At 38.0% G+C, this 13,068-nt stretch overlaps 1 long non-coding RNA gene across 1 annotated transcript; it reads left to right on the top strand.

Moving 5' to 3' along the window:
* The first annotated feature begins 6,857 nt into the window (after positions 1 to 6,857).
* Positions 6,858 to 10,757, top strand: LOC308666885. Its single transcript, XR_014026184.1, has 3 exons — positions 6,858 to 6,891; positions 7,745 to 7,987; positions 10,616 to 10,757. It is a non-coding gene; the product is annotated as an uncharacterized lncRNA (long non-coding RNA).
* The last annotated feature ends 2,311 nt before the right edge of the window (positions 10,758 to 13,068 follow it).

Here is a 13,068-nt window from a genome sequence, read left to right as displayed (position 1 = left end):
TGTCATACAACCTGCCTTGCTTACCCTACAAGGTTCCATCCAAAAAAGGTTCCGGAACTCCGTTCTGAGCGTTCTATGAGAAAAAAAGCCCTGGTTAAAGGAATAGAGGATCATCGATATTGCTAATTATTTTAAGTTCTGTCCCTTTCATGCAAGCATGAAATGTCTTGCTGCAATACAAAAAGGGTAGGTTTTGCATCACGATTGGAAGACACTTTTGTTATTCTGGCTTCTTTGCCTCCAGGGGACTCCAGTGCAGAGGATGGTATAATGAGAGATGCTTCTAAACAGCAGTTTAACAAGAAAGCATTGTTAGAGAATCTGAAATGATATGCCTCTTGGTGAAATAGAAAGTGATGTTGCCTTGATATCTTCCTCAGGACGTCATTATAAGGATGTACAGAAATATCTCCTTGATTTTTCTCCCCTGCAGAAATAACGGGATCTGCTGAAACAATTCACTCTGACATTTTCAGAGCACATAATGTCCATAGGTTATGGAAATCACTGGTATCAACCTGACATATTTTTTAGCTCGAATATTGTGTTTAAAATGTGGATACTTGGGAAACGCTGAAAGAAATTCATATATTTAGGAAATTCTAAAAATTCATATATATATTTTTAAAAAGCAGAATAAAGAATTTTGATAAAAGTTAAATATATGTGATACTGATACAGCTCTTTTTTCTCATAAACATTTGGTTTACCATTATAGCAACTGAATGGTTGCTATAAATAATCATTTGGCCTGGTCCAGCTCAGCTTTTTTTTATGTTCTCAGGAAAAATACTGTGTAGTTTCAACATTTTCTGGCCACCCCTTAATGCCATATAACTATGATATCAGGCAAGTGAAGAATAGAAATGCATGTCTTGGATACCATTTCCAAACCAGGCATCGAACTACAGCCATCTACCATTTTCATTTATTTGAATGTCTATGTGGAACTCAGAAAATATTGTTGTGAATTAAGGCTCTCCAGAATGCTAATATCTATTATGTAATTAAAATTATGTAGTGTGCTGGCAGGCTGAGAGAAAGGCGTTGTATAATGGGCTGTGAGAATAGCCTTGGGAGAAAGAAGGAAGGGCCATAGCCTAGACCAGGGGTAGGCAACCTTGGCTCTTTTATGGCTCGTGGACTTCAACTCCCAGGGAGTTGAAGTCCACGAGCCATAAAAGAGCCAAGGTTGCCTACCCCTGGCCTAAACAATGGTCTGGTAAGAGAAACCTAAGTCCAAAGTAGGGATAGGGATGCAGAAAGATCTCAGAAGGGACCCTTCCTAGTTGTCTGAAAAGTAAAGACAGGGTAGGGGAGCACTGCTTTCAGATTTGCAAGGTCCTGTTACTGTAACTTTACAATAGAGGTAGTATTACTACTCATTTTTTGATTTCCTATCTGGACTATCTCAAAGGGCTGATATTCCCTGGGATTCACAGGTATCAGATTGCCTATTAGAACAAAAAGAGTTCAGGTAACTGCACACCAATTTTTTAGATAATGATAAGATTAGGAATACAGATACATTAGTCATGATCAGGGGTGGGATTCAGCCGGTTTGCACCACTTCGGCAGAACTGGTAGCTAATTTTTGGTTGCTCAGGCCCAGAATGGACTTCCGGAAGCAGCATCCACACAGAGAACTGGTTGTTCACATATTTGAATCCCACTACTGGTCATGATCCAAAGATATACAAGTAAGTGTATAAGCAAACATATTTATACGCTCTTAGTTTAGATTAGACATCTTGTTTACAGTAAACAGATATAGATATAGATTTTCAAGCTATGTACCTTTTTATGTATGTCTAGATTCAATTTTGATTTTTTTGGGGTTGAACTATGCAAAGAATTCATTGATGTTACATCCCTGGAAATAGTTCGTTTTGCTATAATTTAGTTTTTACTGTTTCACAATTTGTCTGCCATTTCATGATTAAGACAATCTGTTCTTTTATAAAGTACATGCAAGTACTTGTACATTTTTTGCTACTTTGGTACACATTATGCTTTTCTACGCAGATTATTTCAGCACATATTTTTATTAGCTTATTTTATTCATATTTTAATCACTACTGCACTTTTAGATGCTGTCTCCCAGGATGGAACAGTCATTTTTCATCGGTTATTTCCTGTTTGTCACCTTTGGTGTTAATTATTGACTTCCAGAGAGATGCCATCCTAACAACTGATGAAAAATTACTGAGGAATATACAGACATATGGAGACTGTAAACATGGTGGGAGAGATCAGGATAAATTCCCACTGGCCCCACTCTTTGACAATAGCCACATTTGAATATATATGCAAAAGTGTTCTACAAAAGTGGAAAATAAAAAATGTTCCAATAGAATTACAATTTTGTGTGCATATGATAGAGAATGGACCTCAAATGCATATGAAATACACAAACACACACACACATCTCTCTCTCTCACACACACACTCTCTCTGTGTGTGTGTGTGTCTGTGTGTATTTGTGTGTGTGTGTATGTCTTCACAGATCAAATATATGAATAGAGGCTAGCCCTAGGCCTAGACTGATATCTGATCTGTAGTTTCAGAAGCAAGGAATATAGGCTGAAATCTCTGAGAGGCTGGATAGATATGGAAGAAGCCATAAATATCTGAGATAAGAGAAACCGGAGTCAGTGGAATGCTACTACTACTACTACTGCTACTACTACAGCAGACTTAATGAGAGAGGATATATGAAACATATGAGGGAACTATGAGATGGACAGAAGACTGATGTCTACACTAACTGAAAAACAGCTAGTTACCCAATGCTTTCACATAATGCTTTAGCGTAATGAAGAGGAAGCTGCTTTGAGATAGAGCAATGATGTGCAGCCAACACCTGGAGCTGGGTGTGAAGATTAGAGGACTCAGCTATTGAGAAAATACAAGGGCCTGTATATCCATCTGAAGACCTGGAGCCTGCTAAACAAAGGTTGACAGCACTGACTACCAGTCTAAGGAGATGTACTAGAGAAATACAGGGCAAGAAGATAAATGCTCTATTTTCCAAAGAACCATCCAAGATGCGCTCCCAACTGCAGTGCAACAACACAGTAACACACAGCCACAAACACTTGAAACTGAACAATATTGGAAGAACATCTGGGACAAAGAGAAGTCACATAAAACCAGTGCAAGTAGAGAGGGTGTGGAAAATAAAGGCGAAAGTAGTCACTGGTGATAGGAACACTTAGAGCTATGACACCTAAGTTGGGAGAATAGCTCAAACAAATCCCAACAACAGCTTTCTGTTGTGATTCAGGGTCAGCCTGTGGGTTCGGCAGTTGGGTCGGACGACTCGGAGGAGGAGGGGGGTGTTGAAGAGCTTGCTGAGGGGGTTGGAGAGCTTGCTGATGAGAGCCCTCAGCCAGGCCCCTCCCACCTGGTCACGACGGAGACCCAGCTGTGTGAGCCTGACAGCGTGGATGAAGATGACCCACAGCTGGCCCTGTTCAAGGACGCCCGACGCAGGAGGCAGTCAATCAGGAGTAAACAGAGGAAGGCAATGGGGCACCTCGGAAGGAGGTAGAGAGAAGCCACACCCTGAACTGTATAAAAGGGGAATGCGTGGGAGGGCTGGTTTGCTGAAGGCAACCGCTTGATTAGCTCCTGTTTCATGGTTCGTGTCTTGTTTGCTTTTGTATCCATAAATTTGGTAGGCTTAGTTCCAGCCTCTTGCCTTCTTGTAAAAGGGGTTGTCCCTGCCTTTTCTGCAGGGCCGGTAGAAGGCTGGTACAGAACACTTTCTGTCCAGAAGAGTGCAGTGCTAGAACAGTTAATATACTGCACAGAACCCTCAAATTTCCAGGCCTCTGGTAGAGGAAGCAAACTAAGAAAGACACTAATCACCCATAAGGGTGAGAAGGGATTTTTTATAGGCCTCTTCACAGATCAAATATCTGATCAGAGCTTAGGATGATATCCGATATATAGTCTCGGAATCAAGGCAGATAGACTGAAACCTGTTGTTCAGAAGAGGAGTGCCAGCAGTTTTTGGAGACTCGTGGCCCTGTTCCTCTTCATGCTATTGTCTGATCACCTGCCCTCTTTAAACAAGAGAGCTGTAGGAAAGGAGTGACAGTCTACAGATATTTTCTCTTTCTGTACATGGTGTCCATTGATTTCAGAGAGGGCCAAGCAAATGGGCAATGGCAAAGAGAAGATACACTCAAGAATAGTGCCCATTGGGAGCACCTTGATCTATCATTTCACAAAACCCGAAACAAATATTTACAATCTGATTTTTATGTATTTTGTCACAATCATTTAAAAATAGCTCTTCAATTCAGTAGCAAACACTTCGGTGTCTCAAACATATTGTGCTGCCTCTGATATTGGTAATATTGACAAAAATAATATTAGAGGAGTAAATGTGAAAAGATGCTCTTTTTCATTTGCCTCCTAAGCTACAAAGAGGTGTTGTTGAGATGGCACATCAGTGAAATTCATATTTAGATTTCAGAATTTAATTAATAGATTTCATTCATGGCCCAGAAGCATCCTTTTGTTTCACTGTGTTTCTATGGCTCTATTACTTACAGCACTATCTCAAGTTTGCTTAATCTGCTACTGTCTGTTTAAAGTGAACTGTAATTCCCAGGGAAAAATGACTACAGCTAAGTAGGGATTGTGTAAATTGCATTCTAACTAACAGTTTTGCAAATATATGGCCTCGACATATAGGATGTATCTGCAACAACCTAATATCTCGACATATGGGATGTGTCTGTAAATTCATGCTCTTTTTCCATGTAGATCCTACGACCTGGGAATATAAGAATTATGTAATATATGCTCATTGTACAGGTGCACATAGTGATACTGGAAACAATGTGTGGTCCATACATTAGCTCTCTCCTCTATAATCAAGACTGTAGAACTGCAGATGTCCTCTAGATCTCCAGTTAAACAGGATCTCCAGCAATGGAGGCTGCTTCCAACTTTGAAGAACCACTACCAGTCAGTGTAAAAACATTGGCTGGACCAATGTTCTGTCTCAATAAAAAGCTGATTCATTTCACTGTTTATACACACAGTGCTATGCAATGGAGGAGACGATGTCAGTCCAAACATTCCGATGGCCTGCCACACACATAACCAAAGTGCTCATATACTGTGCTTCTCTACATAAAAAATCCAACAAATTCTCTGCAAAGGAGCTATACACAGTTTGATAGAATAAAAATCTGTGTAGCAGAGCTTAATTGGGATAGTTCACAGTGATACTGAATTAGACTTTCTGAAGATACTGAGACATTTGACACAGTGCTTGCTTACATGTACTACATAGCATGTGGTAAAGCAGATACAGCTTTGTACAAATTCGCCTAATTCTTCTGATTGTTTCATTCCTGTACTGAGGTACCAAAGGAATTAATCACAATTGTATACAGATGTATTCATCTGCAAGTAGGAGGGCCATTTGGCCTGGACTTCAGAGTCAAAAGAGATTTTCAAATTTAGGCAGTTGGCTTTGTAACTCTAGAATAATATATAAATTATTGTTCCTGCCCCCCAGCCCATTTTCAATGTGTACTTTATTTTCAAGGGTCTCATTTTAATTTTTATTACAGCTAGGGGCCATAACAAAACAAGCATCTATGGTTTTCTTAACAAGCTTTTGTGTATGTGTATGTGCACTGTGCATCACCGAAGTTACTATATACTATAAAACGAATGTCCAAGTATGTGAAAGTCAGAGCTTTGATGCTTGAAAGTCCTTCTGATGTACAGATGTTATACCACACAGCTGGTCAGCCAGGAGTTATTTGTCATTTATGTTGCCAAATTCTAGCACTATATTCTGTAACTAATTATTGGTTGAGTACTCAGCCAACATTGGGTGCTTCTAGATGAAACTTTCATTGCGTACCATCCTATCTCATTCTAGATAATATATTTGTCAGTCTTTCGTACTTTATCATCTTTACTTCTATAATTTTTTACATACCTATAATAATCATCTAAGACAGACATGTCAAACACAAGGCCCGGGGGCCGGATGCGGCCCGTGAAGTGGTTTCATGTGGCCTGCGAAGCCATCCTGGAAACAGTGAGGGAACGGCCCCCGCTGCCTTGGCCCAGAGACCCTCCTTCTGCCAGAGACCCTCAGATCTGTCCCACTCCTGCCCAGGCCCCCATAGGCACCCTTGATGCGAAGAATGTAGAGCTGGCCACGCCCACCCAGTAAGCCATACGCACTCTAGCCACGCCCACCCAGTAGGCCACGCCCACCCTGGCCATACCCACCCAGCCCCCTGAGGGCAACCGCAATGCTGATGCGGCCCTCAATGAAATTGAGTTTGACACCCCTGATCTAAGAAGAGAGAAATGCCTTATATTTTTGCTGGAAGAGGTAGAAAGAATCTATCTGGCAGCTCTTGTCTTGCTTTAGTTTGAGTCTTCTATCTTGTCCAATAAGATGTTTGAAGAGCCAGAAAAAATAAACTCTGTAAAAAGTAGACTACAGGATATAACTTTAAATCAGGAAGTTGCAGGCTGAAGGAAATGCCTCATTTGAAAAAATGTATTCAGCAGAGGTTGGTAGTCGAAATAGACAGATCTTTCCTTACCCATTCTAAATTTCTTTTAAGACAAAATTTATTTTTGAGGTGTTGGCCTTGAAGGTAGTTTGTGGAAAAAGAAGTCATGATGATTTGCTGGTTGGAAAAATACATTTTAAACTACTTAAACGTCAACATTTCATCTTATGTGTGGCTTTTGTTGAGTAAGTTGTCTGCATGACAGAGTAAGTGGTGGGATGTTCTGGTAACTAGTAATGACCCTTAATATTTTGGTTTACCACAGTACAGAACACCAAATTCAGGACCTTTTCCAGGAAAATGATACCCATCCTCAGAATTAACTGTAAGTATCTGATTTCAGTAACTTTTCTATTATTTCAGCCCTCAGTTTTGGGGTTTTCTCCCTGGAAGAAAAAAAAGATTTTTTGACATTTGATTTTTTTTTCCAAGGGAGAGGGTATTTTGTATGTTACAGTATATTCTTTGTAATATAGTATGAAGTTATACAAGTGAGATAGATTGGAGGGAAATCTTTCACTTGTTCTACAATTTTTTTTTTAAAAAAATCTAATATCTTTCATTGGGAATTCTTGGAATTATAAAACAATCCATCTTGTCCTGATTTCTTGCTCAGGACCCCCCAGAATCCAGTTTGGGTCTCACTGCTAACATTTGTATTGTTCAGAAAAAGAACAAAATGCTATATCCTTGGTTTTATTTCTTCCATAAAGAAAGGCAAATCTGTATGTGAGGTAACATATATTATACTGCTTTTCAGATATAAATATAAACCAGAAAATGAAATCTGAATTTAGTTTTCTCAAAATGACTCAAATTACAACTGGAATATGTAAGTCATTCATGCCATAAACAGAAGAGGTTTCAAGAGCCCATTATAACCAACCTTGATGAGTTTTGCTCTGTGACTCTCATGAATATAAAACAAAAGGATAGAATTAACTCCATTTCCTCCCATCTGGCATAATAAAAAGAATGCAGTGCAAATCTTCAAACACTTAAAAGGTTTATTGTCATTTATTTTCTTTGGAGTCCCATAATTATGGTAATGATTCACACATACTCAATAAGGCTTTGGGAGAGGGGATGTGACTCATGAAGTTAAAATGGCATATCATAGCATGTCTACTAGCAGCCAATAATATTAAACCTCAGAAAAACTATAATTTCTTTTCCAGGTTCATAAACATTTTTAAAAGGAATACGGTTACTTTTAAAAACAACAAAAGGAGACAAACACAAATAAGGAAGATAACACTTTGCTCTTTTTCCACCTGACCTCCGTCAAATACGTCTGTCTTGCCGAAGAGTTAAAATCTCACACAGCTGCACGTCTCCGGGTCAGGAAGGCTGTCTGAAAAGTGGAATTTTGGAATAATGGCTAGATCAGTCTGATGAGCTGAGAAGTAATATAATTTCAGGTCAGAGGTGAAATTAGGGCTGGTTATACTGCATAGTTGATATTGTAATGCTATTGTGACAATCACTCTGTACTAACATTTTGTGGCAGGAGCAGAATAAAGTGAAGTGGTCAACCACAAGCAAACTCTCAGTGGTCTCACCGAGCAATGCAGATGGTGATATTACCTCTACAGCTGCATTGGTTGTTAGTAAACAAGCCATCTGCTAGCTCACTTTCCTCTTCTTGCACAGCAAATTTGCGCCATCTGAGAAAAGGCAACCCGGAGAAAATCCTATCCTTTCTGTGGAAGGGCACGGCAGTTGGCACAACATCTTAAGGATCTAGAAACCAAAGCCTCTTTCTTGCTTTCTGTTTGTTGGCTGGACCAGTCTAGCTTTTCAGTAACTTATAATAGATTTATTGCTGCTTTTTTTGTCTGGTGTTCTAAGTGGAAAATATCCAAGAAGCACAAATCACCATCATAGTGGGCACCAAATTATTTCCTTTTGGAAAACTGCATTACCAAAACAGAAGCCTAGGGAGTTTGCATGGTGGATTCCCCCCCCGCCCCCGCTACTTTTACAGACACCCTTTGGTGGAAAGAGCTACTGAGGTTAGTTTTGTAAAAAGTGTGTTAAATTGTATCCAAGTTTTTTAGAACAAATAGGAGAATTGAATCAGGAAAAAGAAATCTTCAGGTTCTTTAAAAATACTTTTCGCAAAGCACTATAAAATAATCCAATCGATAATACTAATGCAGGAACTTTATGTATGAAAATAGCAAAATATTGTATTTTCAACCAATTACAGTCTAAGCAGGAACAAAACTGGTCCAATATTTTCTTAACTATATGCAGACACAGCTGCCAATTAAGTTCCATTTGTGGCCTTGATAAGTATATCTAGATAGTTAAAAATTTGCAACAAGTTAAAATATGAAAAAAGAACTGACTTGCGCTCATAATTTACAGTAAAACGTCATTAAAAGGCCCTGTATGTATGAAGTTTTAATATGTGGTTACTAATGGTGCATAATCTGCAACCAAAACTGCCAGACTGTTAATCTGTACCAGTTTCTGCTTTAATAACATAAAACTATAACTATTTGGGACATCAGATCATCATAGGTGATAAAGCTTTACACATATCTAGTGAAGAAAATTACTGATTATTTAAAACTTAATTTTTCTTAATCTTTTAGAGAACATTAAAAGCTCCGCTTATTATTCTCTCTGTAAAAAATTAAGAGTACAGGTAGTCCTCAACCATGGTCACCTGATCAAAATTCAGAGGCTTGGCAACTGGTATGTATTTATGACGGTGACAGTGTCCCAGGATCATGTTATCACCTTTTGCAATCTTCTGACCAGCAAAGTCAATGGGGAAGCCAGATTCACTTAACAACTGTGTTACTAACTTAACAGCTGCAGTGAGTCACAGTTAACAACTGTGGCAAAAAAAGGTTATAAAACAAGTCTCTTGCTTAACAACAGAAATTTTGGGCTCAACTGTGGTCCTAAGTCAAAGACAACCTGTATGTTATGCCTTCTTACCCCTGCCGTTAGCTAAGAAAGAGTTATTGCATCATCAACATCAGTACCTGTAAAATTGTGTGCCCAATGTGCAATTTTAGGTGAAGTTTCATTTTTGGTTAAACATTCAACTATCAAGTTAATATAAAAGTTATATAGAGGGAGACTAAGGATACATCCTTGTTTAACCCATTTTATGTAGGGCATGTTTAAGGGCAAATGACCTGTGTGTGAATAAGAGTGAATAAGTGGCAATCAATTGTTAGGTTTATTCCATATTTTATATCTTTGTTTAGCTTTTTCATCCATTTCTTCATTACATTAGTTAAACATACTGGGAACTGGTTAATTATAATGAAACAGGCTATAAAGTTGACTTGTTCCTCTGCCAGTACGTTTACTAAGTCCACCAGTCTCACAGTTTTAAATAGAGATGTCTACCATAGATAATATCGATTGTGTTTAGTAGCCTAATTGATTGTATATCATAGGATGGTCTAATAGAAATTATTATTAGCACCCAGTATTTTGAAATTCAGGCTGAACTTGTTCACATAAAGCCAGAATTGTAGCCCACCTCACAATATACCTTTTTTAATCCACAAGAGGGTCAATTTTGTTCTGGATAACTTAATAAGTTTTAGCAGGCTGACCAGTTAAACCTCCCCTGAAACCAGTTGGAGCCAAAGACTCTTTATTGGGGAAGCAAAGTTTTTCCTATGAACATAGAAATTATATGTTCCTCTCCCACATTACTGCTGGCACATGGCTTTCTAATAAGGTGATTCAGTGCCAAAAGGAGAAAAAAGATGGTGGAATAGTTGGATTTGGCAGCTGAAACTCATTGCTTCCTTGCTTTATTAAATCCATTTTCTGTGTTGTTACTATCAGTTGTTTATACTGCTTTTTATTTTGTGTGGCATTCTGATGGGGGGAAGATTTAATGCATTCATGGTGAAATCAGAGTTTTGAATTATAAAAGGGCAACTTGTAGTGCAACTTGCAGTCCACTTATTTGGCGGGTTTGCAATAATGGATGTTCTAAACTGTGAAATGCAATTGGAATTCCCAGTCTGTATAAGAAAAAAAATATTTTTTTCACCATTTTACAATAGGAGGACCTAATATCTGTTCTTAGAGTGAACTGGAATGGATTTTTCACAAGTAGCTCCCAAGACAACAAGAAAAAAGATTTAAAACTACTGAGAGATTACCACTATCAAAACTGCAATCAATCTTAAAGCTGCCAGAGAACTATATAGCAAGCTAGAAAGGTTTGCTCAAGGTACATGGTATTCAGAGTAACTTTCAAACAGTTTGTAAATTCTCCAAGATAGTTCCTCCTGATTGCTCTATTTAAAACATTTAAATCTAAATTTCTGTAAGACTGCTAAAATATTACATACATGGTTAGCTTGGTGCACCACAATAGAGAGTGCTCTCATTTCTCAGGTTGCTGTTAGAATTTAAGGGGAAAGGACATATTATTACATCTTATTAGGATTTTAATTTACCTCCTACAATCCTATGGGTTTAAAATATTAGTATGTTATTTTTTTCACTGCAATAATCGTTTCTTCTAGGGTGAAGTTTTATGGGAAACTCTTAATGCTAAATAGAGCAAGCAGGCTGATTTCATTCCATTTTGAAGATCAAAATAGACAAGTCAGATGGCACTCAATATACAGTAGTTCTGAGGAAGAGCTAAGATCTTTCAGAGTACTAATAGTTTTTATGACATAGTTAGATTAAAGCCTTCAGGACATCTAGTGGCTGATTTTGCCATATACGAGAAGAAAACCTGGAGGTGCAAAGACAGGTTTACAGTGGGAACATGGAACATAGGAGGCATGAGTATGGGAAATCTCAACACAGTGAAAAGTGAATTAATTAATCTGTAATTTGACATTTTAGGCACCAGTGAATTGAAATGGACTGATACTACACATGTTAAATCAGAATTTACCCTATTTACTATTCAGGACCTGAAAACCAAAGAAGGAAGGAACAATCCTGCTTTTATAGTTAGGATGGGTACAGCAAGAACAGTATCTGACTATAACGCAATCAATGACTGAACTACATCAATTAGACTTTGTGGATATCCTTTAATATAATGATCGTTCAAGTTTTTTGTCCAACCATTGTTGCAGAAGAAAAGGTTAATGAGTTTTATCATCAAGTTCAATTTGAAATTGACAAAACATGCAAATACAATATGTTGCTTGTGATTAGAGGCTGGAAGGCCAACATTGGAAGTATTAAAAAGGAAAACCTAGTTGGATTGCATGGCTTAGGTCTTAGGACACCAAAATGAAGCAAGAGAATTACTTAACAGTTTCTACATTTAAGCACGTTCTACATTAAACTAAAGAAGAAGAAAGGCAATCAGTTTCCATGATATAATCTTCAAGATATACATATTTTCAAAGAGAACATCAGGAATTGCTTTGAAGCTCTTAACCTTATTGATAGAGAGCTGGAGCAAATATGTAATGAACTTAAAGAAGTCGTTAAGGATGAATGTGAAAAGAGACTGCCAAAGAGGAAAAAAACCTCCTCAGGGTGCCGTTGGCCAGACAATGTCGGCTGGCGACCCCCCAGGGGGAGGGCCTTCTCTGTGGGAGCGCCAGCCCTGTGAAACCAACTTCCCCTTGAGCTTCGGACGGCCCCGGATCTCCAGTCCTTTCGCCGCAGCCTTAAAACATTTCTTTTCCATCAGGCTGACCTGGACTGACGATAGGGATTTTTAAAATGTTTTTAATTTTTAATTTTTAGTTTTAATTATTTTATTGGGGCTGTTTGTTTAATTCTTTTTAACTTTTGCATTGCTGTATTTTTATTGTTGTTAGCCGCCCTGAGTCCTTCGGGAGATAGGGCGGTATATAAGTCCCAAAAATAAATAAATAAATAATCAATCAATCAATCAATCAATCAATCAATCAATCAATCAGCTAAGAATTATCTCTCAAGAAAAAAATGACCAGGCTCAAATTATCCTACTTTGGGCACATTATGTGAAGAGCTAGTTTTCTGGAGAAGGTGCTAAAGCTAGAAAAGGTGGAAGAAAGATTGGAAGACCTGAAGGACTTGGTTAGGGTCAGTTGTCATCTATCAATCTATCTTTGCAGTCACTAAATGTCGAGATTGACTTGATGGCACGTAATCAATCAATTGATCGATCAGTCCATGTTTTTACAGAGAGCTCAATCGTCGTTTCACATTAGCTAGGCTTTCCTACTGCTGTAAGTTGTTTTCTATGAGTTGATCTATATTTTAATACCAAAATATGTATATTGACATCTTCTGCATTGATAATATATTTTGCAATTTAGATTCTATCCCCAAAGAATAAGATGAGGATTGTAACAGATTTGAAATTGTAAGAAACTTTACCATATGAGGAATTCTATAAATCTATTATTTTCTGTTACATACATTTTTTACCTATTTCTTTTCCCCTTCAGTGATATATTTAAATTTCTAGAAGTTTCCTCAGCATTATTAAGACTGACATCTTGGATTTAGATAATTCAGTTTATACTGCTTGTTGCAACAGCTCAGACAA

This window comes from Vipera berus (genome assembly GCF_964194415.1).
Source record: "Vipera berus genome assembly, chromosome: 3".
In the NCBI taxonomy this organism is placed as follows: Eukaryota; Metazoa; Chordata; class Lepidosauria; order Squamata; family Viperidae; genus Vipera; species Vipera berus.
This window is presented reverse-complemented; position numbering and strand designations above follow the sequence as displayed.